The 26488-nt window shown below is 40.9% G+C and overlaps 1 long non-coding RNA gene across 1 annotated transcript; it reads right to left on the bottom strand.

Annotated features, from left to right (window-relative positions):
- Window positions 1-20488: 20488 nt before the first annotated feature.
- Window positions 20489-26233, bottom strand: LOC311256725. Its single transcript, XR_014622522.1, has 2 exons — window positions 22339-26233; window positions 20489-21261 (listed from the first exon to the last, which is right to left on the bottom strand). It is a non-coding gene; the product is annotated as an uncharacterized lncRNA (long non-coding RNA).
- Between the last annotated feature and the right edge of the window lie 255 nt (window positions 26234-26488).

The raw sequence follows: 26488 nt of genomic DNA on the forward strand, positions 1-26488 counted from the left end.
GATAGTAAAATAAAATGCTGCCTGTCCGTTTACAGCAAACAGACAGCAATATCATTTCTCTGCCTCGCTCTCCTGCTTGTTTTCTTGTTACTTTGCCACATGACTCATAGTGATTTATTTCAAGTGCTTATTTTACCCACCACAGATGTCTCTTATTGGAAGTGTTTCAGAGAGAAAAGACAGTTTATTGTGTTGTACTGTCTTGATATGAAGAGTTGTATTTTAAAAGAAGTGAGGGCAGAAACAATCAAATGCGACGTGTTCTTGAATAATTTAGTCCGGTGTGAAATCTGCGCCGGCAAAATAAACAAATGCACTGTAATTAGTAAGCTCTATAAAAACACACAAATACACACCAACAATCCAAAACACACTAACTGATGGCTGACACACAGGGAGGACAGACTGAAATGTGTCAACGTTATACACGAGGTGGTGTTTTTTTATGAATACGTACATTTGAGTGTGTACTATAATGTACAGTAAGTATGCCAGAGAATGTGTCACAGAGTCAGACCTGTTTACTGACAGCTGCTGACAGAGAGCATTATGATTCTGCTGGCAGAGTGGAGCAACCGCGATGCATGGGACAGGATACGGGACAGAGATGGGAGACTTAAAGCCAACACCTGACTACGTGACACAAAGCACTGAGCAGCACCTCAACATCATGACCTCACGTTAACAAGGATTTGTGTGAACGCCTAGGGGGTTGTTAAGTCTGCGATCACGACTCTTTACATCCTTTACTCATCTCCTGTCAATACAATAAGAAGGGAAGAGAAGACATGCCAGAGCAAACCATGGAGAGGAAGGAGAGTGAGCAAAGAGATTGTTGTGTGTGAGACTTGAAAAACTCAAGTGGATAAAGAGGAAGGGTTAGGGTTAATTATTAATTTTTTTTTTTTTTTTTTATGAAATGTACATTCTCGTCACTTTTTGAGCCAGAAATATATTTGTTACTGTGCTGTTACTGTGTCTACTGAATATGACAAGTTGTCATCAGCCTGGAAGAAAAAGAAGCACTACCTGTCTTTTGACCGTAGCATGGGGCAAAGCTCAGAGCATATCAAAATCTACAAGGGACAACTAGAGCACTACACTAAATGTTGTACCAATCAAATGCTGAAATTACTTTTCAAATGTGTGTGTTTTTTTTCCTTTTTAAATAAATAGCCTATTGGCTAAGGTGAATGATTCCACGGTGTCTTGGGGTTGAAGGTCTGTAGTGTTTTATTCTGAATGCAAAGTGCTGGCAGCACGCTGAGAGGCCCTGGCATGAAGCGCTTGTGCTGAACGTGGGTTCACTTGATTGACTTTAGCTAGGTAGCTGAAACAGAGGGTTGACTGCAAAATCCAGTGTCGGGCCAATCATCTCCCACAAATGGGCTTTTCTGTCTCTGTTGTGATTTGTCACACCTGGTGGACAGTAACTGTGTAGGTTCATAGTAATTAATAAGAAGCTACGTTTGAGCATTGAAAAAATAAAAATAATTTAACTTAATAAGGAATTAATTTCAAATGGGATTATTAGCTGTGCCTCCATCTGCACCCTCAGCTCTGCTTGATGCCAATCTCCTGCTCCTTCATCAGGACTAACCACCGGACCTGGGGCTGCCATTCCCACCCTCTGGAACTTGCTCCCCAAAAGTATCAGAGACTCCTCCTCACTCTCTACTGTCAAGATCCAACAGTGCCTCATAACACACCTCTTCAAAATTGCTTACAATCTCTGATGAACTTTGTTCTCCTCCTTCCTGTCTGAAATGCTCCCTCTACTCATGGATTATTGATCTTTTTGTTTTGGTCGTTTCCCTTGTAAAGCCTCTTTGAGTGTCTAGAAAAGAGCTATATAAGTCTCTTGCATTATTATTAATATTATTATCAAAGCATTGAACCTAATAAAAAAACATCAATGTTCATGTTAATTTCATAATTGCACTTAATTTAGAAAAAAGTAGCTTATACTTTCAGTAATTTATTAACTGTTTACTTTTACTTGAGTTCACTTATCAAATAGTAAATGTCTTCTAAAATTGAGTTCTCTAAAAATTGGATTTGATAGAGATAATTTTTATACTCTCAGTGGCAGCACCCTGTCCATTAATCAACACAGGTAGCATAGCTGAAGAAATCAACAAACATGACCCAAAAGTTCCTTTTTTCATAATGGGGTCTCACCTCAGATGAATATAAACGTCCTCATTACTGAGTCATCAACTACATCAAAGTCTCTTCATAGACGCTCTCTGGAGTCTGCCGAGAATCCAGGTAGGTACTTGCGGCCATACTTAGGACAACACGGACATGGGAAGTGAAAGCGGTAGATGGCGAAACAAAAGTGAATATGTTAATATTTGTGTTGCGAGAAATGCAAAACTAGGTCTGCAAGCAGTTTACAAGTAACTATGTTTGCATGACAAACCACATCAAGCCACGTTTAAAATACATGTGATAACCTGAGTAAGACTTATCAAAGTAAAAGCCAAATGAGTCAAAATAATAAGCCAGGTTAAATTCACTTTGTTGCCTCAGGGAACAGAAGAGTCACCTCACAACTCTCCAATCTCTCCAGGCATTTCAGAGAAAAAGGATTGGAGCAAATAAAAACGTAGACTGAGATTGACATGAACATGATGAGTAAGTAAGCTTATAAAACGCCGGGCCAACCATGCTCGCTTTAATGAAATGTCACAAATCAAACGTGTGTGTGTGTGGATGCGTGGGGGCCGCGTGCATGCGCCTGGCGTCATTGTCTTCATCTCCTTAAATCAGCTGCAGCCATGCGTTTTACACCGAGGAGGGTTGGAAATGATGACACGCACACATTCATCATATATTTACTCGAGGAAGCCGGGAAGAGCGTCTTTCAAAGAACCATGTGTCAGCACATGCAGCACGCTGACATGGTAAGTTACAGGAATAGACTGAATCAAAGGGAGGTGGAGGAGGTGATCAAGGAAGACAGAGAGCGGGGCGGAGGACGGTGAAGAGGTAAGCTTCACTGTTATTTCTCTCCATTTTCACTGCAGCCATATCACAGTTTAATGTTGTGGGACAATAGTTGAGCACCAAAGCCTTGTTATACTCCCTTTACACTCCCTTCTTATATCTCTAGGGCAAACTTTTTCTTTTTCTTTCTTTACTTCTTGCCTCCATATTTCTGCAACACTTTTTGTCTTTAACTGCATCTTTAGTCACTCCATCTGTCTCATCCACCTCCATTATCTGAACCTGTCATCCTCATTTCTCTTTCAGTTTGCGAATACTTTATGGATGCGTTCGCCAGAATGAAACTGACGTAATCCAAGCTTGAAATATTGTTGCTGTTGCTCTTTATCCTTCCCCGTGAGTTTCCCCAGTGACGATCCTTTTCTCATTAGCTTCTTCCCCTCATTCTCTTTCCATCTGCGCACCTCTCTCCCCCCTTTGTCTCCACCTGCTCACCGCTCCCCCCTCTCCTTTCTACTTTTGTTTACTTGGAGGGGATTCAAAGCAGCCGGAGGGAGGTAAAGGGGGCTCGAGCGGAGGTTGGGGTGGGCTGATTTGTTTCATTGGTGCTGATTGTAATCAATTAGGGTGTGCTGCTCGTTAGAGCTAGACTTGGAACATCATGGAGACGGCATCTGCTGCCTGTACACACGTCGACTAACTGTCGGGAACGGAAGACCACATCAGTGCCAGACACTTAGGTCTGTCATCATATCTCACGAGAGTTGGCATCGGATAGGGTAACATCACTTGAGGAGGTGTGTTCATTTTCTGACTACAAGAGCTGGGCGTTAAATTTATGGATCTAATAGAACATTGCAAAATCTAGTTTATGATGTCTACAATTTTATTATGGCGGGGGCGTGGGTGTACTCGCCTCTACACAGTGAGTAAAACACAATAAATCTGATAAATACATTTTTTATTCCCTGAGTCTGTCCACCACACACACACACAAGGAATGTTCTGCCCAGTCCTCTGTGCCCGGCCACACACAGGGTAAAGCTGTAGATTACAGCAAAGGTGAAAGCAGGCCACCCGCGCTTAACAATGATATGCTGCCCATTCAAGGTCGCAGCCGACACACACAAACACACACACACAAACTGGCGCACATCCGTATTAGTTATGGACTACTTATATTATTACAGATGCAGACACACAAACCTACGCATAGACTCACAAGTGGGGGTTAAAACCCTGACTCATAAATCACGGGGGCTGGAGTGCCAGCATTTAAAAGGCCCTGCTCACATACTATATATGCAGCCTTTATGAGAGCCACTGTTCCAGAGGTCAGCGAGGGGAGACACTGGGTTATGACAGGAAAATGAATACCGTACGTGTCTTTCTCTCTCTCAGGAGCTACCTATACATTTATGCCTCTACCACTGTCCTGGATCATTTCTGTAAAGTCAGAAAAGTCATCATTATTTCTGAAGCTAAACAAAGAGGGCCAAATCCAGACAGTGGATACACACACTGAGAGGAAGACGCAAGCAAAGGAAATCTATGCATGGCTGAAATGATAGGCTTTTCCATTTCTATTATTGGCAGGGAATTTCACAATACATTACAACTAAGTGAAACAGAGCAGTGTCTGTATTTAATCACACAATCCGACTCTTAGTCACAATAGTGGGTGGCTCTAGGTGCGGACAAAGAGTGCGTCACTGGGTGCAAAAGGTAGCACGTGTTGTCATTAAATGTGGCACAGACATTTCTATAATTCTCAGGTTTCTTTTAGCAGCATCAACAGTTTACTATGACATCATGCCTCAAAAGCAGAACGCCATCTTGGACTAATGCACGAATAATCCTAAATTGGAACAACAGGATATTTCTGTTTCTTCAAGATAACAGCATGGTGTGAATGCAACATAAGGTATTTTTGTGATATTATTCTTTTTAGGAGCATTACATCCTCTAGTCAAGGACGTGCAAGAGGGCGGGCCAAAGTTGCCTCAACAACAGTCTTTTTTGCCGTCTTCGGCTGAGCCGCCCCTTTCGCGGAAATAATAACTGCTAAATCGCCATATCATCAAAACTTTCAATACCTTCTGATAGGTGTGCCTCCATGGGACAATGAGCTGGACAGACCCAAAGCTGTGAAGAAAACAATAAGGACAAAGAAAAATAAAGTTTTTTTTTTTAGGTTAGAGCAACAGCCCCTGCCTCTAGTTACTATACTATAGGCCTAATGCTACCGTCTCTTACATTAAAATAAGTTTGTGATGAGTGAATGTCTAATCAACTTCATCTAGTTGAAATTAAATTAAATGTTTGCATGTGTCTTCAAGAAACAGGCAATAGAGACAGAATAGTTGAGTGTGTGTACATTTGTTTTTCCCTGTCAGCTGCTGTTAAACACAATGGCAGTATTAGGGCAGAAGGGGTCAGACCTGTCTTCACTAAATTACTCTCTTCCTAGCAGGGTTCTCCTTTGTGTGTGTGTGTGTGTGTGTGTGTGTGCAGCCTGAACTGACGACACACAGTGATAGCCCTCAAGGTTAATTGACCGCAAGCAGAGCACTTGTTCCTCCAAATAGACATTCAGGGGTTAGGGTCTCCCTCCTACTCTCTCCCCTGACCTACGCAAGATATCATTATCAGCTCTCTCTGCCGTTCTCTCTCTCTCCTTTTTCTGTCTCTCTCCAAGCAGAGAGACACACAGAGACAGACGCCACCCCAGAGAACGCCCATGCTCTCTTATTAACCCAACAAGGTGTCCATCTGCAGCAGAGATATAAAGTTTTCTACTATCCAATGTGGAGGAGGGACTAAAACACACAAGACATTGCTTGAATTATGGGTGCTTTTAAAGACAGCATTTAGTTTAAGGAACAAACACATTGGAAATATAACTATATATCCATTATTACAAAAATTGAATATGACAGAGACAGAAAATACTCTTAATTTGGTAACTTTATATTTCATGTTGTGTAATCATTATATTGGAATTTCTACTATCAATACATTTACTTGAAAATATCCATATTCAGTGTCACCATGGGGAAAATGAACAGGGCTGCTGTTGATCATATATAATTTCTGTTTTCTTTCTTAAAAACATGTGTACACTATCTGCATTGCTTAATGCCACAGTGAAAGAGTGTGTGTGTGTGTGTGTGTGTGTGTGTGTGTGTGTGTGTGTGTGTGTGTGTGTGTGTGTGTGTGTGTGTGTGGCTGTACCCATGGGTATTTTATGAATATATGGATATGTAATTAATTCCACTGTTAATAAATCAAAGTGACATATACTACTCTACCTTTGTACTTTACAGCACCATAATGTATGCATGACTGTGTTGTTAGCAGCACTAACCAGAGCAGCCATGTACATTTTCAAAGAAACACACCGTCCACTGACTATTTGCAGGTATACATGAAATCAAATGACTTAATTAAAACTGTGTCAATATGCATGTTTTTTCAGAATTTGTAATGGCACAATTTTGTTTTGCTGTAGTGCACCAGTTGTTACATATGCCCCTCTCTGCTTGTCTCTACTTGATTTGTTTCCCTTCAAGAGGTCTGAAGTCCTATGCTGCTCTCCAGATCAAAGGCTGGTTCCTTTAAATACACTGTCCGCATGGGTCCTTCAGAGGACCTGAAGGAACAGACTTCATCATTCATTAAGGCTCACTGAGTCGGTAAAGTTGAACCCTTTGAAGTTTATCACCGTGAAGTGTAAATGTCAGGTCCCTGATATCTGAGTTCACAGTATGATGGATAGCCCATACTTAAACACATGATGAATAACTGGTAAACAATTTCAAAGTTACAGTATTCCATGAGATCATGCCATTAACCACACGTCTAGCAAGCTAACAACAATAAAAAGTGGAGTTAATGCTTGGCTTCCATTACTGACGCGTTACAGTGACATGTTTGTCAGTGACAGACCACCTAAGCACCACCTCACCTCTTGTACCACCTCTGGTCAAGTAAAAGATATTAAGGTAAGATGATACAGCAGCACATAGATAATAGTATCAATAAGTACCTTATTGATGTAGAAATGGTGTAACATTAACGGGGAAGTGCACCAATGTTTCACATGAATGTCTGTTTACAGGTCTTCTGGAGTCGCATAAAGGCTGCAGGGGCTTCGGAGGGAGCTGCGCAAAGTCTGATCAAGTGATGTCACTTGAGTTATACAATATGACCTACTTCAAGCAATTTCTCTACACCGTATAAGCCACTTTGTTGTAGCATAAAAGATTAACATTATATTGAGTTGAGTCAGTCGAGTTGCATTCTGGGGAGTCTTGCATAGCCAGACCTACATCCACAGCGCTCTATCAACACTGCTGAGAGGTCTCATTTTGGTGTAGGGGCAAAACACTCTTACTTGCTTATTTCTAATGTGTTTAGACATTTTAGAACAGGGGAGGAGAATGTTGCCTGAAATAGGTGTCCCAATGGCAGTCTTGTGCCCACAGTCCATCCGGTGTGCAGGAATGCATTCTGGGTAATCTAGGCGGCAGGTTTTGACGGGGAAGAAGAATGAGGGAAGTCAAAAAGACAACATATCTCTTTCTGCTGAGTTTGTTCCTAATTTTTACTGTACATTGTGGGTCTGACAATAATATACAAAAGCAATGTAAAATCATTTTATAGATAAATAAGTATAAAACACTGTTGGTGATAAGATAAGACTGTGTTGATGATAATTGCAGATTTCCACATAACATAAAAAAATAACCACAGAAGAGTTGATGAGTGTAAATATACACATTCAGTCATGGCTGACTGAGAAAGGATCCTCTCCAGATATCTACCAATGCAAAACCTGCTTTTTGTATGCAAAAAAAAAAGCTTTAACATGGCTCACACACAAAGGAGAACTAGGTTTCACATGAATGCTTGTGGATCACAGCATATTTTTTATTGTATGAGCCAGCATGCAACCCTTGATGTGTCTCCCACTGTCTTGCTCAGTTAGCATCAGTGGCTAATCATGGCAAATGAGAGCTAGCAGGGAGGCTAGATTGGCATAAGTTGGCATTAACTGGTGTATTTGCAAGTGTAGGGCAATTACTTTAATGACGTAAATTGGACTGAGATTTCCCCCTGCACAGGAAGTGAACGGGAGGAATGTAACAATGATTATGATTAGGCGGCTAATTATAGTATCAGCTCAATGCGGCACATACGCCTAGACAGATTCTGTTTATTTAGATGATCGGCAGGGATGCTTGGTGTGTTCGCTGATTGCAATGTTTTGCTGTGTGTGCGTGTATGCTGTGTTGTGTGTGTGCAATGCCATAATTTTGACAGTTATTTGATTGAATGTGCTGATTTAGACGTGGAGTGACTTTTCTTTGACACTTTTTGATCCAGCCTATCAAGCCTGATTTATGAAGCAGAGACGCATACGGCATGAGCCATATGTGAGTGATGCATATAAAGCCTGCAAGACGAATTCTGAATTAGAGTTATTTTCAGCTCGAGGTTTTTATATATGGATAATATGAATAATGCCGTGAGGACATGGTGCATAAGTGATTAGCACTGTCACCTCACGGAACCTGCCAGCTGACTTGGGTCTTAATTTCTGTGGTGACTTTTCATGTTTTCCCCATGTTCTGGATGCTCAGGTTGTCTCCCATAGTCCATAAGCATGCAGATTAGGTGACTGGGAGAATTTTCCATAAATGTGAAGGGTTGACCGCATATGTGTTATTCATGTGATAGAATGGTGACTTGCCCCAGCTCATACCCAGCCCCTGGCCCAGTGTGTGCTTTGAATAGGATAAGCAGTCATGGAAAATGGATGGATGGATGGATAATAAAGATATCTATAGTGATTAATTAAAAAATGTGGTTCACAAAAAGCAAGGGGATGGGGACAAATGTTGCTAGACCATACAAACACACACACTACTGTAATTGTACTGTGCATTGACGTTTCATAGGTCATTTCAATAGCTAGGTGCCATTGGCGAGTGCTGTTGCCAGGATGTTGTTTACGTGGTCTACATCGGTGTTTGGGTGGGTATGTGCATGTCAAGTGGCATCCACATGAATGCCAGGACTCAAGGTTTCCCAGGAGAACATTGCATTGTAACAAGCAGATCAATACTAATCACTATATTGGAAAAAAGAGGACGGCAGACACACGGCTTCCATAGCATGCCACAGTCACAAACACAGCAACACCACTTTGAGCTAAAACTAGGGCGTGACGTAGTTACTATCCCTGCATGTCAGGGAGAGTGGAGAGCCACATGGTCAATTACAATCTGGTATTCTGAGTTTGCCTGATAGAAAGTGCTTGGCAAGGAAACACACTTTTTATTAAATAAAAAAAAAAGGACAACTGTAAAACCCTTTTGTGTGGGCACAGGGCCTCAAGCAATCTTTGCCTTTATTTATTTTTTATTTTTTCGAACAGCTCTAACCTTGTTTGGAAGTGAGGGACAAATGGTATGTGATTGCCTTGTTGCTCTGCATGTTTCTATGTTTGGCTCGACGTGGCCCCAGGCCTCAGCAGGCTGCTGCTTTAGGCCTGCTGCTCTGCCCAAAGTGACATCGAAGAGTACAGGCAGACGAGAACAAACAATGGCACAACACACCCACAGACAGATTGAGAACTAGGAAGCATCGCACAGTACAGCACAAACCAAAAGATAAGCACGCTGGCATACGCGCAAATCCCAAAGACCGTATCCTCCCCTGGCTCCTTTGTTTCTGTTCTCACATTTGTCCCTCTTCTCTCTTTCTTGTGTTTCAAGGGAAAATAGAGATGAGAAAAAAGTGAAGAAGGAGAAGTGGACAAACAGAAATAGAAAATGCATAGAAAGACGAGGAAAGAAGGAGTGGCACAGTGTGAGAGGGAAAGAATGGAGGAGAGGGCATTGGTGAGGAGATGTCTGAAGGACATATGGCAATGGTAAAGTTAAAAGACTAGATTTAGTATGCTGCTCACAAAAGGCTGTGTGTGTGAGTGTGTGTAGGGTGGATACTTCAGACGTGCTACCATGGGTTGTTTCTGTTTTTGTATGTTGTGTTTTTGGTATGCAAATGTATCCTTTTTTGCCTGGTTGTCTGAGTGTTCCTGTGTCTTTTTGTGTACATATACATACACACATATCTGTTCATATCCTAGCTTGGTTCATGCACAAAGCCCTACATATATGTTTGGGAAGAGTTACACATATTGATTTATGAACATAAATCTCATATGTGTCTATGTGTGTGTGTGTGTGTGTGTGTGTGTGTGTGTGTGCGTGTTTGTGATGTGTTAAGGTGTGTTGACACGCCCTTGGCTGCCTCTAAAGCAGATTAAGAGGACAGGGTGTCTGACCTTGTTGTTTCCAGACTGGGCGTCAGTGACAGAACAAGAGTGCAAAGAGCACCTCTGTATCCCCCTCAGTGTGCACCAAGTCTGGGTTAGCCCACCACCCTGTGACCCATCTGCTGGGGGATCTGGCTTAAAATGTCACTGCAGGGTAATTGGCCTGTCTGTCTCCTGGTCGCAGCACTCACACAAAACCTTACACAACCCACAGTTCTCTCCTTCACTGTGCCATTCAAGTATGTGCGAGGGCGGGAGCATTTACTGACTGCGTTTGATTGAAATGCACATTATAAAAACTGTAGTTGATGTATTGCGGGACACTGAAAAAAAGCTAAAAGTCAAAGAACAACATACAGGAACGTGAACTGTGCAATATCTAACAATATTTTGGTGCAATATATTAACTTGTGTGGGGCATTAAGGGTATATGTGAAAAAAAGTTGTCGTTAACCTTTTGTGAGAGGGAAGCTGCACGTAGTGTGATAAGTTCCAGTGATGTTGCATTGTGGGTAATGTAGGCACCAGGTTTTGAAAAACAGTCCACCAGTCTGTATTACAGTCCTATAACACTGTTGGACTCATGATGGACAAACTGAAAACAAATAATGAGAATCAAAACAGCAGAAATTCCTCTTCAAAACCTGGCATTACCCACAATGCAATTTAGCTACTGAGTGACATCACTGGAGATTACACACAGCTTCCTCTGGAGCAACAAAAGGCTTTATGTTTTTCACATAGTTCACCTATAAACACATGTTAATGTGTGAAATTGGTGGAGTTACCCTTTAACTGTATGTCTATTGCACCTTATACAGCAATCAGATATTTCCTGATTCACATTTAATGTCAACAAGTGACCCGTTGACCTCTCGAGAAATAACTTGATCTTTCCCGACCCTCTCTTTATTCTCTCTCTTCTCCGAGTTAGACACAGGCTGAGCACGCGATAATTGCTCATCTCCAAATGTGCCAGATTAGCTGACCCCATAAAACAATAGTGCCGCAGAGCACTCCGAAAAGAATTAGACTCTGCAAATGAGTTTTTATTTTGGGTTACATCCATCAGTAATGATGTGAGTTGTATGCCGTTGGTGACTGCGCCTGGGCCGTGTCACTGGGTCAGGGTGAGGTCGGGCCTAACTAGAAGTCAAAGGGCAGAGAAGGGAGAAGACACAGGAGGGATATTGACGTCACAGGTCAGTCCGAGGACAAATCAGTCAACACTGCCGCATCGATAGAGAGAGAGACAAAGACAGAGATGGAGTAATTGAAACAGGTGAAAGATGCTGACTGATTTTGTTTGTATTGAGCTTACAGCGGATAGTGCTACTGTCCCTATTTTAAAAACAACTAAGCCTTGAAATACATTTCAATTGTACAGCCTTTTTTAATATTTACTTTCCACTATACAAAGGCACCATTACTTGACCCAAATGAGGTCATAGTTGCACATAGTAACTCAATTTGTATAATCACAGGGAGAGCTGGTCTTTAGCCATTTACCACTAAATTGTACATTTAGTAGGCTACTCAGCCAATGAGCATACTCAACCTCATGTGTGCTGCACTTTTAAGTATTAGCAGACTTAACTAATAGATGTAGAGATTGACCTCTTTCATACATGAATGTTTAATATTTAAATGTTTAAGCATCATTAAATGGATATCTTACCCCGACATGAATGCCCGCTCACCCAACATCCAACTCGTGTTCCACCCAGCTTGGGAGGAAGGTTGAGAAGCCAAGTCGTTTTGACTTATGTACAGTAGGTTGACCGTGAATGAAAATTGAAATATGTCTGAGCGGGATAGGACCTCTGATTTCCCCTCTAAAAGGGGATTTACATGCTGACTGTCTGCACTGCGAGTGAGACTGGAACAATGCAATTAATGCAACTAAGCATTGCAGGGCAGGTCAAGACACTATTTCTTACAAGTTGACAGTAGGAACATCTCAACTGCATTGAATTTGACTGTCAGCACTACACAATCAGTCACAGAGATAATTTGAAGATTTTTAATTAAGGTTTACTGGTTTTCAACCAATGCAGGAGGAGTCATCAGAAGGACATCCTTGTCCTTCTTCTAGATGATAGTGATGGATAGCCAACAATGTCAGGTGCCTGTTCAGGTTCTTAATTGTCCGACTAAGTGAGACACTCAGAGAGACTCTTTAGCTGACAGGAAGGTCTCATATATCATCGCCGTTGATGGAGAAACCACCAGACTGTTGGCCACTACCGCCATCAACACGCATGTTACAGTGCAATATGTCACAATAACCAACTTATTGTCCTTTGCAGGGAGAAGGTCCCTTATTCCCAAACCACTTAACAGAAACCAGGTACCAGGCAGTTCTCTTGTCATTGAGTTGTCCAGTTCCTTGGCATTGGACAACAGTCTTCCCCTCCAATCTACAGAGGTTTGCAAACCCCAGATATAGGCTGTGACACTGAGAGGCTCTTGCCACTCTGCCTCCACACACTCCCAGAGCTTGTTAAGGCAGAGAACATTGGCTGGAAACTCATAGGCACCCTCTAACAGGCAGTTTCTGGTAAGGGCCAGGAGGTGTAAACACCAGTGGTCTCAGCAGTGGACTTCATCACTTTGGGGTGGGGGGGGGAGTTCTGCTCCACCATAAAAAGGAGTGAGATGAGCTTTTCAGAACTACACAAAAGCACCACAGAAGCCAAAGCAGCATGGAGTCATTCTGATCCCCTGGCAATTTCTCATCTGAAACCAAATGCATTGTAACCGTACTCTGGGGCTCTGGCTCAAACTGAAAAAATGTATTTGTTAACCTGTTTAGCTGAGAAAGTACATTTGTGAAACTCTGTTAGCACAGCACACACACACAGTTTGAGCAACTGATGTGTAAAATTATATTTCCTGTTCCATGTTAGGTTTGTATAAATTTGTAATTGCTCATGTTAAGAAACCCTCGTGGAGTCACTGCTGACAAAATTAAGAAAAAAATATTGTTTTATTTCCCAAACCATTGCTCTCGTATTTTACAACTGTGACTTAAGTCCAGAGGGATCATCCTGCTCAATGGCAACATTTCAGAAATTATTGTTATCTGCTAATTGCTTTGTCGTGTGTTCACCATAGTGGGCAATGGAGGCTGCTGTCTCTGCAGCTAAGTGGAATATCAATGACATGCAAAATACTCCTGTGGCTGTGTCCCTGTGTCTGTCACTGTGCGTGTGTGCGCTGTCTGGCCACAAAGTGTCTTCGTCACACAAAAGCGCAAACACACACACACACACACACACACACACACACACACACACACACACACACACACACACACAAACAGACTAAAGCACAACATGCGTTGTATGCCTGCTGTTAATAACTGATTATGAGCTTATTTTAAGTGGTCATTGATTAGCTCAACAAGACTTTTTTTTATCATGGTTTTAAATATAATTGTACAACAAAACACTTAAACACATTGACCCTTGATATTTAATTTTGCATCTAGTTGATATCTGAAAATTACTTTAGATAGAAAACTCTGTTGGTGTGCAAGAGAGGTTCCAGTCCCTGTAGCTGTACCTCTGGATCTGGATCGCTGGTGTGGTCAAGCATCACACATGTCCAGAGGATTTGGACGGGGTCTTGTACTCTCACAGCACAGGTAACAGGTTGATCAGGGTGCCTGCACAGTAAGGAGTGAAACTGGATAGCACATGGTAAAAAGAAGTAAAAAGAATATGGCAGCTTGGTCAGTGGCCTCAAGCTTCAAACTATAACGCTCTACCTGTAACTCCAGCGTCAGTTTTCCATGTGAAGGCCAAGGGTAAACGTCTGGTAAGATGTTCAAAATAAAGCTATCTGACAAACAGTTCACATATAATGATATATTGTGACTTTTTAATGGTTATCAATGTTGTGAAATGGTTTGGTTAGGTTTAGGTGCAACTACTTGGTTGGGTTTAGGAAAAAATCATACTTTGCGTTAAAATAAAATTCAGTCTGATAACTTATGTAAAGTTACATAAGTGACATAATGGATGTCATGTAACAAAAGTGATGTAAGTTATGTCACTTATGTACTTGCATTAACTTGTCTTAAAACGAATCACTCTTTATTCGAGGTTGAGATGCAAAGCTGGGTCTACAGAATGAAAGTCCAGTGAACCATCCAACCATCCTAACTGCTCCCCCCAACTCAGCCTTGCACTTTACACTGCTGCACTAGAGGAATACTAGAAGTGACGCTTGAGGGGGGTACCTACAGTGTTAAACTTGTAGGCCCACTGACAGGCTGCCTTATTTGATGTGTTGGGAGTGAGAACAGGCTGCAAATACCAGCGCTCTGGATTGGTGGCTCAGGCCTGGGCCACGAACCCCTAACTGTCGGAACTGGATAACCTTGGGAGTAAGAGTCAACAATCAACTGCTTTTTTCTCCAGAATTGTTACTTTAAAAGGAGTTGTAAGTGAGTTGGTTGCTCGCAAAACAACACACAGCATCAGTAATTGACGCCAACTCAACAATCAACCATTTTTTGCCAGTGCACTTACATGTGGCCAGCCCGGCTATCAAAACAATGAACAGAGAAGTTTGGATTACAACTCACACAGAGAGAGTTCAACTTCATTCTCTGCTCAGAACACCATTTCTCCACTGTATCTTTACGTATAAGATAGTTGTTTGCTTTAATATTATTGTCAAAATCTCTACTATTTAGCCTTTAATTTACTCTGAACTTGATGAGTCTGGCCCCAGGAATTCACTGATTTTGAACGGCAGAGGATGAATGTAATGGAAAATATAACGTTCTGTGTGCATAGACCAGTCATTGAGATTATGAGCTCTGCTGACGTAAACACTGGTGAGGCTCATAATTGCAAGTCTTAGCCCGAGGCATATTTGGACTATTACGTACATATTTTAAAGCTTAAACGTTTCTTTTTACATTCTTTATCTGTTATGCTTTCATGTGGAAGAGCTGAAATAAGGATATTCTACATAAATGCATTGACTGAAAGAATATACTGTATCCCTGTCATATGGTCTGTTTTGTATGCAAAGTGGCAAAGAGAATGTTCTCAATGTTAGCAGAGATAGCAGTTTTGATTATGAATGGTGCTTTGGGTCTCATCTGTCACATAAATATTAACTCTGCGTCATACTGTATGACGATATGTTTAGAGAAGTGAACCGCATCATCTTCCACATCTGCTATAATTCAGACCTGACAGCCTGTGCTACTTTAGTGGTTAATTCACTACAGACAATGTCATGGATTTTGGATAGTTTAAAAACACGTTAACCAATGTAATTGCAGATGCACACTGCAGAAGTTTCACTGCTTTACTAGTTTGTGCTCGCTGACTGAATCCCTATTGTCTCTTACTGTATGATTTACAGTGATTTTTTGGTAGAAAATAAATAAATGAAAAAGTATCTCCTAAGGGAGTGTTCCACTGTAAGGACAACTAAGTATGATTGTAGTAACAAAATATGACTGTGGAACAATGAGAGAAGTGGGTGTCTATTAAGACAATGTAGGAACATAGCTCAAAGTGATCCCTGCAAAATTGGAGGTCAGGGAAAAAGAGGAGAGAAGTTAAGGGATTTAAAGGAATGTGGTTAAGGGGCTTGTGGATGGAAAGAGAATTGGCAATTGGGATGATAGGATGTGTGAAGAAAAGCCTGTACCCACAAAGCAGCTGGAGTGGCTGTGTGTTTGGGGCCAGAGGGCTAAAAGTGTGTGTGTGTGTGTGTGTGTGTGTGTGTGTGTGTGTGTGTGTGTGTGTGTGTGTGTGTGTGAGAGAGAGAGAGAGAGAGAGAGAAATGGTAGTTACAGGTTAGTGGAAAACCCTCAATGGTTCAATTACACAGGCTTGTATGACCTGGGGGGACTGCTTGATAGGTCTATTAGCTCATAGTCAGGGTACCAACGCTGCCAATGGGACCTGTATACACACACTTAAACACACCCACTTGCAGACACACACACACCTCCATGAAAAGTGCACATGTGCACGGCAGCAGCCACACAATGCTGAAAGATGAGACAAAATTCCTGAGATGAATCTGTATTTTTAATACTGCTGATGCATCAAATATGTGTGGTGAATTGGCCTAGTTCCTTTGAATAACGACAAAAGTTAAACTTTTACAAGGTACCTTAACCTGTGTGTTCAGCATGTAAGGTAATTCATCACTGTGGCGCTACTCTGACACATGGTGGGTGAAGCAGATATAACGTACAGTATACATCTGGATGTCTAAACATACAGCAGCGAGAGGTACACTAGAGACATAGAATATATAGAAATAGATAGATGAAAAGGTTTTACAAGCGACATATACCGTAATGACTACATTCAAGTGGAGGAAACTACACAAAACAAAAAGTAAAATAAAAAAGATAAATTAAAAAACTAAGTGAATAATATAATCATAATAATTATTGGCACCACCAATAGTACTGTGGGGTACTAGGGCTCAGGCAGAGGTCAGCAAATCACAAAATTATATATGACATATATGCTTCAGGGGGCGCCCAGTCCCTCGGGAAGTGCTGGCCCTTTACTGATACCTATGGCTGGACCAGAAGGTGCTTTTGACTATAAGTTTAATTTATTGCACCCAGAATCCATTGGACAGGGTGTACCCCCTTCAAGGCTTTCCCAGCACCCAGAGGAAGCCACGGCTGAGCCAGAGGTGCTGCCTCATCAAAGGCACTGGTGGGATGATTTCCTGAATCTTCATTAACCATAACTGGGATGGGGAGAGAATCTGGGGTGGAAATAATATTCCAATGAACGAAGCCAATAACAAACAATTTTGGCAATAAATGAGGAGAAGAGAATGTGTGCAGGGTAAATAAATAAATAAATAGACAGAGATAGAGAGATATTATTACACTGTAGTGTGTTTGTATGCTAATGGGTTGTCTTACAGAAATGATAAATGGGGCCTAATGTCGAGCAGTGTTATATATTAGGGTTAGAGGTCATTGAGGATGTGTTGTTATAGATTTGTTTCCAAGAGGTGATGTATGTGGCAACAGTGAGGTCTTTTTCCAAGACATGGATCAGAGGGCAGATAATATAGTCTTAATAGAAGAAGATTTTTTATTTTTTGTGAAAGGTTAATTGAGATTATCAATAGGTTGAGGTGGTTGTAAAGTGTTCTTTGATGGCCGATTTGACCTTTTAGACAGTATTTCATCTACGAGCAATGCAGGAAGCTGTCTTACAGTGGTTTATGTGGTATCAGTGCGCCATATTCAAATAAATTCACAAGCGTAATGTTATTGGCTTTTTTTTTTATTTTGAAAGAAAGGATTGTGCCACATTGGAGTTAATTTATTTCGAATCAGTCTGGTGATTTAGTTGAGCTCCCACCAAGCTTTCAGAGTTACTGCTATGAATGAGTTTTGGAAGCAGTTATGGTTTTTTATAACTGACGGTGTAAGAAAAGTGAAATCTGATATTGATAACTCCTGGCAATTATATTGTTCAATATCCAGTCATGGGTGTTGTGATTGCTGGTTCACTTGTGGCCATTTTGTTATGATTGAAGATGGGTGTTTTGGGGTAAGTTGTACTGGGGTCATAGGGGGAAAAGTGGTTTATTAAAGTTTAATTATCAAATATAAGAAATTGGTAAGTTGTTCCAGTGGATATGGTATTTCTAAATTTAAAAAAATAAATCTTTTTTAAGAAAAGTGGTATGCAGTGAAATTAATAAGAAATACGTAGTTCTGACAGCTTAATGGAAATATTGATACCAAGATCTCTGATATCACCTGCCTTTTTTCATTTATTTCACTGCAGCTTTTCAGTCAATTGATATTGCCAAATATCACAAATTCCAAGGGATTTTGATGGTTTTGTTAGATATAAAAAGGTATGTGTCCGCATATAATCGGATATTGTGGTGGAAGTGTTTTGATTGCAATCCTGTAATAATATTGTTTTTGCAATGACGATAGTGAAAAGTAGATATCGTTGTCATTTGCCCCAGGTGTAAAATGGGATGTGTGTTTTCATTAATGATGCCAAGGGTGAGTTATAGAATGTTTTCATCCATTGAATGAACAACTCTAATCTATCAAGAGTGTTGGGTATAGGTTCACAACACTTTAGAAAAAGCCCTTTCAGCATCCAACAATGCAAGAATGGTCATAGTCAAATGTTGCTTAGACTGAGATGGCCTTTTATAAAACTGGTTCGGTTCAGTTGGTTTGAATGCAATACAGTATGACCAACTCAAACCCGTTGGCCTTAGTTTTGTTTATTATATTAAGAATGCAACTACAGAATACAAACATAGTGAAAGAAGCAAAAAAAAAAACAAGCACAACAATCAAGCTCTAAGTCTTCATCTACCATGTGTCATGTCATTCCACCTCCCAACCCTCAAATCTGATGGATCTGCCAGGGCCACCGTTGTCGCCTGGCTGGTGATGCGCCCACATGCTGATGACTGCGAGCTCGCCCAAGGCAATGCAAGGTCATTCTCACCCATTGAAGCCTATTCATAAGAGTCTCTGCTCTAAGTATGGCCTATTGTCTGCCAATTTACCTTTGGGGACGAACAATTTCCCTGACAACAAAACCCCCAGGGTCAAAAGGACATACAAACATCCACCACAATACAGTGATGATTCACGTAGAGTCAAAAACACAATGTAATTAAATTTGAATGCAAATGCTCAGCTTATTCTCTCTCTCTCTGAGGCGGCCTCGGTCTCCTTTAATGCTGTTTATAATCCTGCAATGCATAATTCTCTCAAATGTATCAAAAGGAGCACAAAGATTCCCATTGATTTCAGCAGAGTTCATATTCACAGCGAGTAGGCGCAGCAAGGTTACCTGATTGATAGTTTTATTTTCAACAAGGCATGCCTTTTTAAAAAGTCCAACATAATTATGACAATGGAGTCAGAATATTGGTCTTAAAATGAAACGACTTTCAGAGTTTGCTCAGGCAATTAGAGAATAAAGTTTCAGCCCAAACTCAATCATTAATTCAATGTGAATTAATCAAGTATGAGACTATAATGTTTTTTTAACACTAGCAATACAAACATTCAAGGAAAACACATGAATTCACTTGTGGAATTTAGATTCAGTGCTTGGGTCATTTTATCACCTTTGTGATTGTTTTTTGTGTGTGTGTTTGTGTGAATGTGTTACCCAACTTTTCAGTATTTGTGTCACAGGAAGGTGACTAAGAGCAATAATTGAATTTAATGCAATAGGAGAAAGGAGCAGGCTAGTGAATTTATAATTGGCGTCAGTCCGTGCAGGATTGCATGGAGCTCTCCTTTCACAAGGAGAAAAAAAATAAAATCCTCATTTCCCCCAGAGATAAATTTTCCCCTCCCATATTTCCATTCTTCATATACATTTCTACCCAGTTTAAAATGAAGACACATTATGCAGCCATGCGTTTTGGCATCTTGTGCAGAGCTTTTATTGTGTTGAAAAGTGCTGTCACTGCAAGACAGGCTTTCCCCTTGTGATTCTCACTCCACATGTCCTTGCTAATACTGGGGGACTTACAAATTACTTTACAAACACACACTCTAAGAAAATGTTTAAAAAAGGGTGGCAGCGCGTATGTGGGTGGGTGTGTGGGTGTCCGTGCTGTTTTTTTCAACCTGCTGCAGTGTGTAACAATACAAAGAACTAACACTTGTAATAATCTTTTCTAAATATCTCATCTTGTGAGCACAATGCATTTCCTCTATTCAATCCGTCAATTCCACCTCCCCCTCCGGCCCCTCGTCACACAGACTGTTCTCCCTCACTCCGAAAACAACAGCCTTGTTTTTTTTTACAAGCAACCTTGTGAAGTGAGTAAAGACAGACGTCATAAAAACTTTTATTTTGACCCACAGGCAACTGTCCTTTGGATATCTGCAATTGACTTTGAAAAGTTGTCTGAAAATGATGTCGTAAAAGCTTTCATTTTGCAAACTGTAAGGATGACACTTGGACGTCGATAGTGAACGTCAAAATGACGTCTTTAAAAGAAAAAGACTTTCATTCAGGCTCATCAGTGGATGCCTTAAGAACATTAGTCAAATTTAATGTTTAAGAAAAGAAACAATTACAACAATGAAAAACCTAGGCCTATAATGTCATTCATACCTGAACATTAACTTGTAAATGAACAGAATATTATGAATTCCATTTGAACAATCTGACATATAACCACAATTATTTTACTTTTTAAAGTGTTTTTTTAATTATTTTTTTATTTAATACCTCAAGAGAATTAGTTCAGTTTATGCATCACAATCTATAGCACACCAGCACAGTGGTTGAAAGAGCTGAGTGCACTTTGACAAGTACCACAGGTGCAGAAGGAGGGGTCAGATGGGCCAGAAGAGCTGTGATGGAAACAAACAACACTAGAGTCTGGTGCACGGGTCTGATCTGGGATCTCTTCCAGGCTGGGCATTTCATTTACACTGGGCTCTTCATTTATATCCTCCTTGGCCTGAACCCCAAGAGATGAAAGTTCGGCAGGGGCAAAGATGGTCAACCTGCTGTCATCTGGCAAAAGATATAGAAGTATCCACTGCCATACCGCCAGAAAACGGAGTAGCTTCATTCCCCTGGCCGTGAGACTCCTGAACTCATCCTCAACACTCCATTGTCTAAAATAGATGTAGCAGGACTCAAGATCTCAATCATTATTTTGTTTTTAAAACCTTTGTTTAAAAAATTACAACACATTTACATTGTAAATGGGTGGATTCTGGGATCTCTCCCTGGCGGGGCTTTTTGCACCCAAGCTGGGCTCTTCATTAATATCCTCCCTGGCCCCCAAGAGATGGAGGTTCAGCAGGTGGCGATGGTGGAGCTGGAACCAAACCAGAGTCTGGTTCTAGTGGATTTAGAGGTGGTTCTAGAGCCTCTGGAGAGTTGAGGAGCATCTTGGCCCCTCATTTTATTGCAGACATTCACTGCCCATACCTGGAACAAGAAATTATATATGAAGTACAGTTTTGGCTTGGCCTCCTCCAAAATCCCCCAGTTCAAACTCCCCAAAGTCTTCAAACAGAAACAAAACAGAAGCGTTATCGTTAATGCTTGTTGTGAGCAGTTTAATGTAGGAAACTAATTTATTTCGACCAAACTGTTCCTGCCGACTGCACCAACACTTTCTCACACTGGTTAAGCCACCCAGGAAGCTCGCAGACCAGTTGCTACTCAGGCACTCAAATCGGTGTATTCAGACAAGCATTGGCAAGTGGGATCATACAAAACCGTTTCCGCAAAAACTTCTAGTTCTCCAGATTATCATTATTATTTATTTTTTTAAAGCAAATGCTCATAGGTGAACCGGAGCACCCGGTGAAAACCCGGACGAAAACCCAACGACCGTGGTCACTCCACTCAAGAGATCATTCACACAAGCATCGTTAGTTCATTTCCTCCAGAAGCAACATCATCTCCAAAATGGTCTTGGTTGTGTAACCATCTATTCTGACGGTATTCGTGCAAGCTTTTCTTTATTGCACTCTAACATCAAATTGACTTCTTCCTCTTCTATTTTTGTTAGCCTCTGAAGCAATGATTCCTTCTCGTTTAACCTTTCAATAATGTTCTTCTTCTTTGACTCCAAAGCCTGTATTTCCTGGTGTTTGTCCTCACACTCATGTAGGAGCTGCACATGTTTTTCAATGTTCACCATCAGCTTGATAGTTTCGCTAATGAGGCTTCTCAGTTCCTCGCATTTGTCTTTTAGCTCTCGATTTAATTTTGCGACCTTCCTATGTTTTTTCCGAATAAGAAAACATTTGTTTCTCATTGGGACTATGCGTGCAGTTGTTGTCCCAAGCTCCAATTGAAGCTCTTGTATGACTTGGGACATCGAATCTATGCGTTGGAGATAGGACTCTCTCTCTTCCTCCCAGGCCTCACATACTCTGTCCTTTTGCTCCTCCGGATCGCCTAAGGATTCCGTTAGCACTTCTATCTGCTCTGTCGATGACATGGTCGTTAAGTAAGATGACTCCTTGATTTCTGAATTTATGCTCTGTGTATCACCTTCTTGGTACAAATCACTATTTTCTTGTAAGAGGTTTTCCTCCTGGCTGGTTTGGCCCTGGCTGGTGCTAGCTTGGCTGGGCTCCTGGTTGTTTTCCAGGCTGTTCATATCTCCGCGTTTGTTAAAGTCGGTCAATGAAAACATTCCTGTGTAAAAGAAACCGCCTTTATATAGCAGTAGTAGGTGTCAAAAAGCCTCAAAAGGCTTTGATCTTTTAGATCAAAGCCTCAAAAAGCTTTAATGTTTTCAAATGTTGCAGTATGTCCTGCAACATTCTAAAACCCAGCAACATTCTAAAACACCTTTACCTTTACAAGCCTTCCAAGGCCTTCTGCTGAGAAGCATCCCCACAGTATGATGCTGCCACCACCATGATTCATGGTGGGGATGGTGTGTTTCTGGTGATGTGCAGTGTTTGGTGTCCGCCAAACATAGCGTCCAGTCTGATGGCCAAAAAGCTTCAGTTTGGTTTCATCGGACCAAAGAACCTTCTTCCAATTTACCTTGGAGTCTCTCACATGCCTTTGGTTGACCTCCATTGGAGATTTAATGAGGTTTGTTTAACGGTGGCTATCTCTTTGCCACTCTCCCATAAAGCTTTGACTGGTGAAGTACTCAGGCAACAGTTGTTGTATGCAGAGTCTCTCCCATCTCAGTTGCTGAAGCTTTTAACTCCTTCAGAGTAGTCATAGGTGTCTTGGTGGCCTACCTCACTAGTCTCCTTCTTGTACAGTCACTCAGTTTGTGAGGACGACCTGCTCTAGGCAGATTTACACATGTGCCATATTCATTCAATTTCTTAATGATGGATGTAACTGAACTCCAGGGGATGTTCAGTGACTTGGAAATGTTTTTGTAATGTGTTTATTTGTAGACTTTTCAATGACCTTTTCACAGAGTTGCTTGGAGTGTTCTTTTGTCTTCATGCTGTAACTGTAGCCAGGAATATTGATTAACCAGTGACTGGACCTTCAAACACTAGTGTCTTTATACTACAATCACTTGAGACACATACACTGCACTCAGGTGATCTCCATTTCACTAATTGTGAGACCACTAGCAATGTGTAACAATAGCACTTTATGTACATATATTTTTTAATTCATTTCTGCATACACTATCCAGGCTGAGTGTGTTTACAATATTAAATAAGAACTTATAATCCTTAATAATGATTTATATTTATATAAATATATTATATATATATATAAATACATATTTTATATTTTATCCTCTGATGTAAGGCATATGAATTGCACTCAGGGTGATATGGAGTAGTACTGTGTGTATTTTGTACAGTTCATATGCCTTACATCAGAGGTCCCAATATAAGTCCAAATAAATCATTAATAATGATGATAAATTCTCATGTAGAATTTCAGCCATAGGCTCTTCATTTATATCCACCCTGGCATGAACCTTAATAGAAGGAGGTTCAGTCAGGGGTCTTGGTGGAAATTGAACCACCCCAGAGTCTTGTTCTCTGGTCAGTTATACCACAAGAATACCACACACAGACACACACCAACACACATTGGTGTGTATGGATGTGTGCTATACTGCATGTATATATAGACATGCTACTGTGAGACTGCACTGAGGCACCAGTGTCATTTGAGCTGAATGCTAACATCAGCATGCTCACAGTGACAATGGGAAGGACATTTTCACCATCTTAGTTTTGTAGTTTGCGTACAACATTTAGAGTACAGCCGATGGTACTATTATTCCCACTGAAAACTGATTTCAAACCAGCAGAGCAGATGCATCATGTTGTCGGATGTGTCAGTTTACATTAAAATCTTATTATCAAATCCAGCAGAAAAGACAGATCATTATGCTCCTGAGAAGCTATTTCAAGAGGAATTTCTACTAGCTGACTTTTATAGATTGTCCCAACTGCATAATAAATGTCTGCTCTGTTTAATAAAGTTATATTTTAATGCATGACTCAGACAGCTACTTGATATTTTACAAGTCATTCATTAGTCAGCATTATATTTCTCCATTATGCAGTATGTGGTTTTATTAAACGAATCACACAAGAGAAAAAGTAAACTGCACTGATATGTATAATAAATCTCTGTCTCTGATATCACATCCCATCATCTATGCATATAGTTGCCAGATCCTTACAGACTTTGGTGGCTATTTATTTTTAAATTATTTTACCTACCTTGTCAGGTGCTTACATTATGTCCTTATGATTTCAAAGACTGTTTTCAGTGGCTTTTGCACCTGAGAATCAGCAGAAATCTTCCCCCTCGGCACCCAAATGACCACAACCCCTCCTTGTCTCTTTGCCTCTTCTATCCCTTAACATCTCCCCCTTGCTTTCTCCCTGACTTACCCCTGTATAACTGACCCTTTAGCTGCTGCTGGTGTGCCCTGATGCTTCTCTGGTGTCTAATTAATAGAGTCCTGCTGAGTAACTAGCCCCACTGCTGTGCCAGCAGGTCAGTCCTGTTGAGGGGAGGGAGGAAGACACACTATAAACTACACACACACACATAGGCTGAAGTATACACAATTTGAATGAAAGTTTGATACAGACACACATTTACACAGAGCCACACATACTCTTCCTCCATTACAGCCAGGTACACACTCAAACACACATGACACAACCACACATCTCATACATTATTATCTATTGTCTCCTCTACAAAGCTGGCAAGTCATTAGCATCAGTAGATTAGTACCACATTGTAGAGATTAAAAAAATACGAAGGGTTCAAAGCGTGCAGCTGGGAGAAATGAATTTCATTGATTAGAAAATAACTAAGAGGGCACTGGCAAGTGGAAGAAAGGAAATTGTGACATCCATTCTTCAAAGAGAAAGAATTAATCTGAAGAAGAAAATCTTTGTTGTTGTAAATTAAGTTGGCTCTTTCCTTTTTTGGTTTGCAGTGTTCAAACCCTTGCAAATGTGTTTGCTTCATTCTGAGTATAATCATTCCCCATTGTGCTTGGTGACACTGCCTCTCTTCATCTATACAATGCTGTCCATTTAGTGGAATCAGAGTGTAATGGATTACCTACAAAAAAAGTCATGAATTTGCCATGCGATTCTGCTTGAACTTGGAGACAAAGCACAGAGGATAATAGAGGTGAAGTCGCCTCCAGTCTTTGATGTAGCCAAAAATCTGAAAATACAAAAATGCTCCAAAACTTTCAGAGACCCTCAAGTACATTTAGATAAAATTTAAAGGTCGATAACATCATCATTTCTAACTTGCAATATGATACACTGCCATATAAAATATTTGATTTCCTGTGATTCCTTGATCAGAGTTCTGTCCCATTCTTGTTTTTATCTTTCTGACTCAAATCACAACGCTTAAAGTGATACACAGATTTGCTGAGTGGCATAATGCGAGTGATATACAGTGCATGCAATTGGTCTGTGGGTTTCCAAGTTGGCTGGTGCCATAAAGGCACCAGTTTCCTGGTAAAATAATCTGGCATTAGGTCCAGGAGATCTAACTACATAGCTTCATAGGACCAGCAGCAACCAGCAGGCCACATCATATAGGCCTACGGAAATCCTTGGTTGCCAACAACAAGAAAAGATGTAGCCAGGCCCGCCTGAACTGTATTCAAAGCGTGGTCATGGCTGGCCCCGTCCTCCTCTTGTGCTGCCAACTGCCCCCTGCATTGGCTCCGGTCCCTCCAGGTCACCAAGCAGACCAAAATGAAGCAGACCAAAATACTTCACATATCACTCACCCTGCACCAGGGTACCAACAAAAAAATGATTGTCTATCAGCAGAATGTCACTCTCATCTCATACTTCTTTTTTCTTCTTTCTTGACACTGGACATGACCTTCCTTCTTAGCGTTTTGCAACAGTTTTACGTGGAAGTTATGAAGGAAAGTTGACCTCCTTGTGCTTTCTTGACCGTCTGACCGTTACAGTTAATCTGTACAAGCAGTTCTCATGTTTGATTTCATATAATTACTTGTTTGTTTTTTTTAGCTGTTGGGGATCCAGTGGCTCCATTAAAGCATAAAGATTTAAAAAATCAAATATCAAAACATCTGCAATCACAGTCATTAGTGCCACTTTAGTTCCACTTGTTTTCACTGGTGAGTTGCTGAGCAGCTAAGCCCAAAACTTATTAAACCAAACAGCTAACAGGAGAAAAA

Source organism: Pagrus pagrus (genome assembly GCF_965226575.1).
Source record: "Pagrus pagrus genome assembly, chromosome: 4".
Lineage (NCBI taxonomy): Eukaryota > Metazoa > Chordata > Actinopteri > Spariformes > Sparidae > Pagrus > Pagrus pagrus.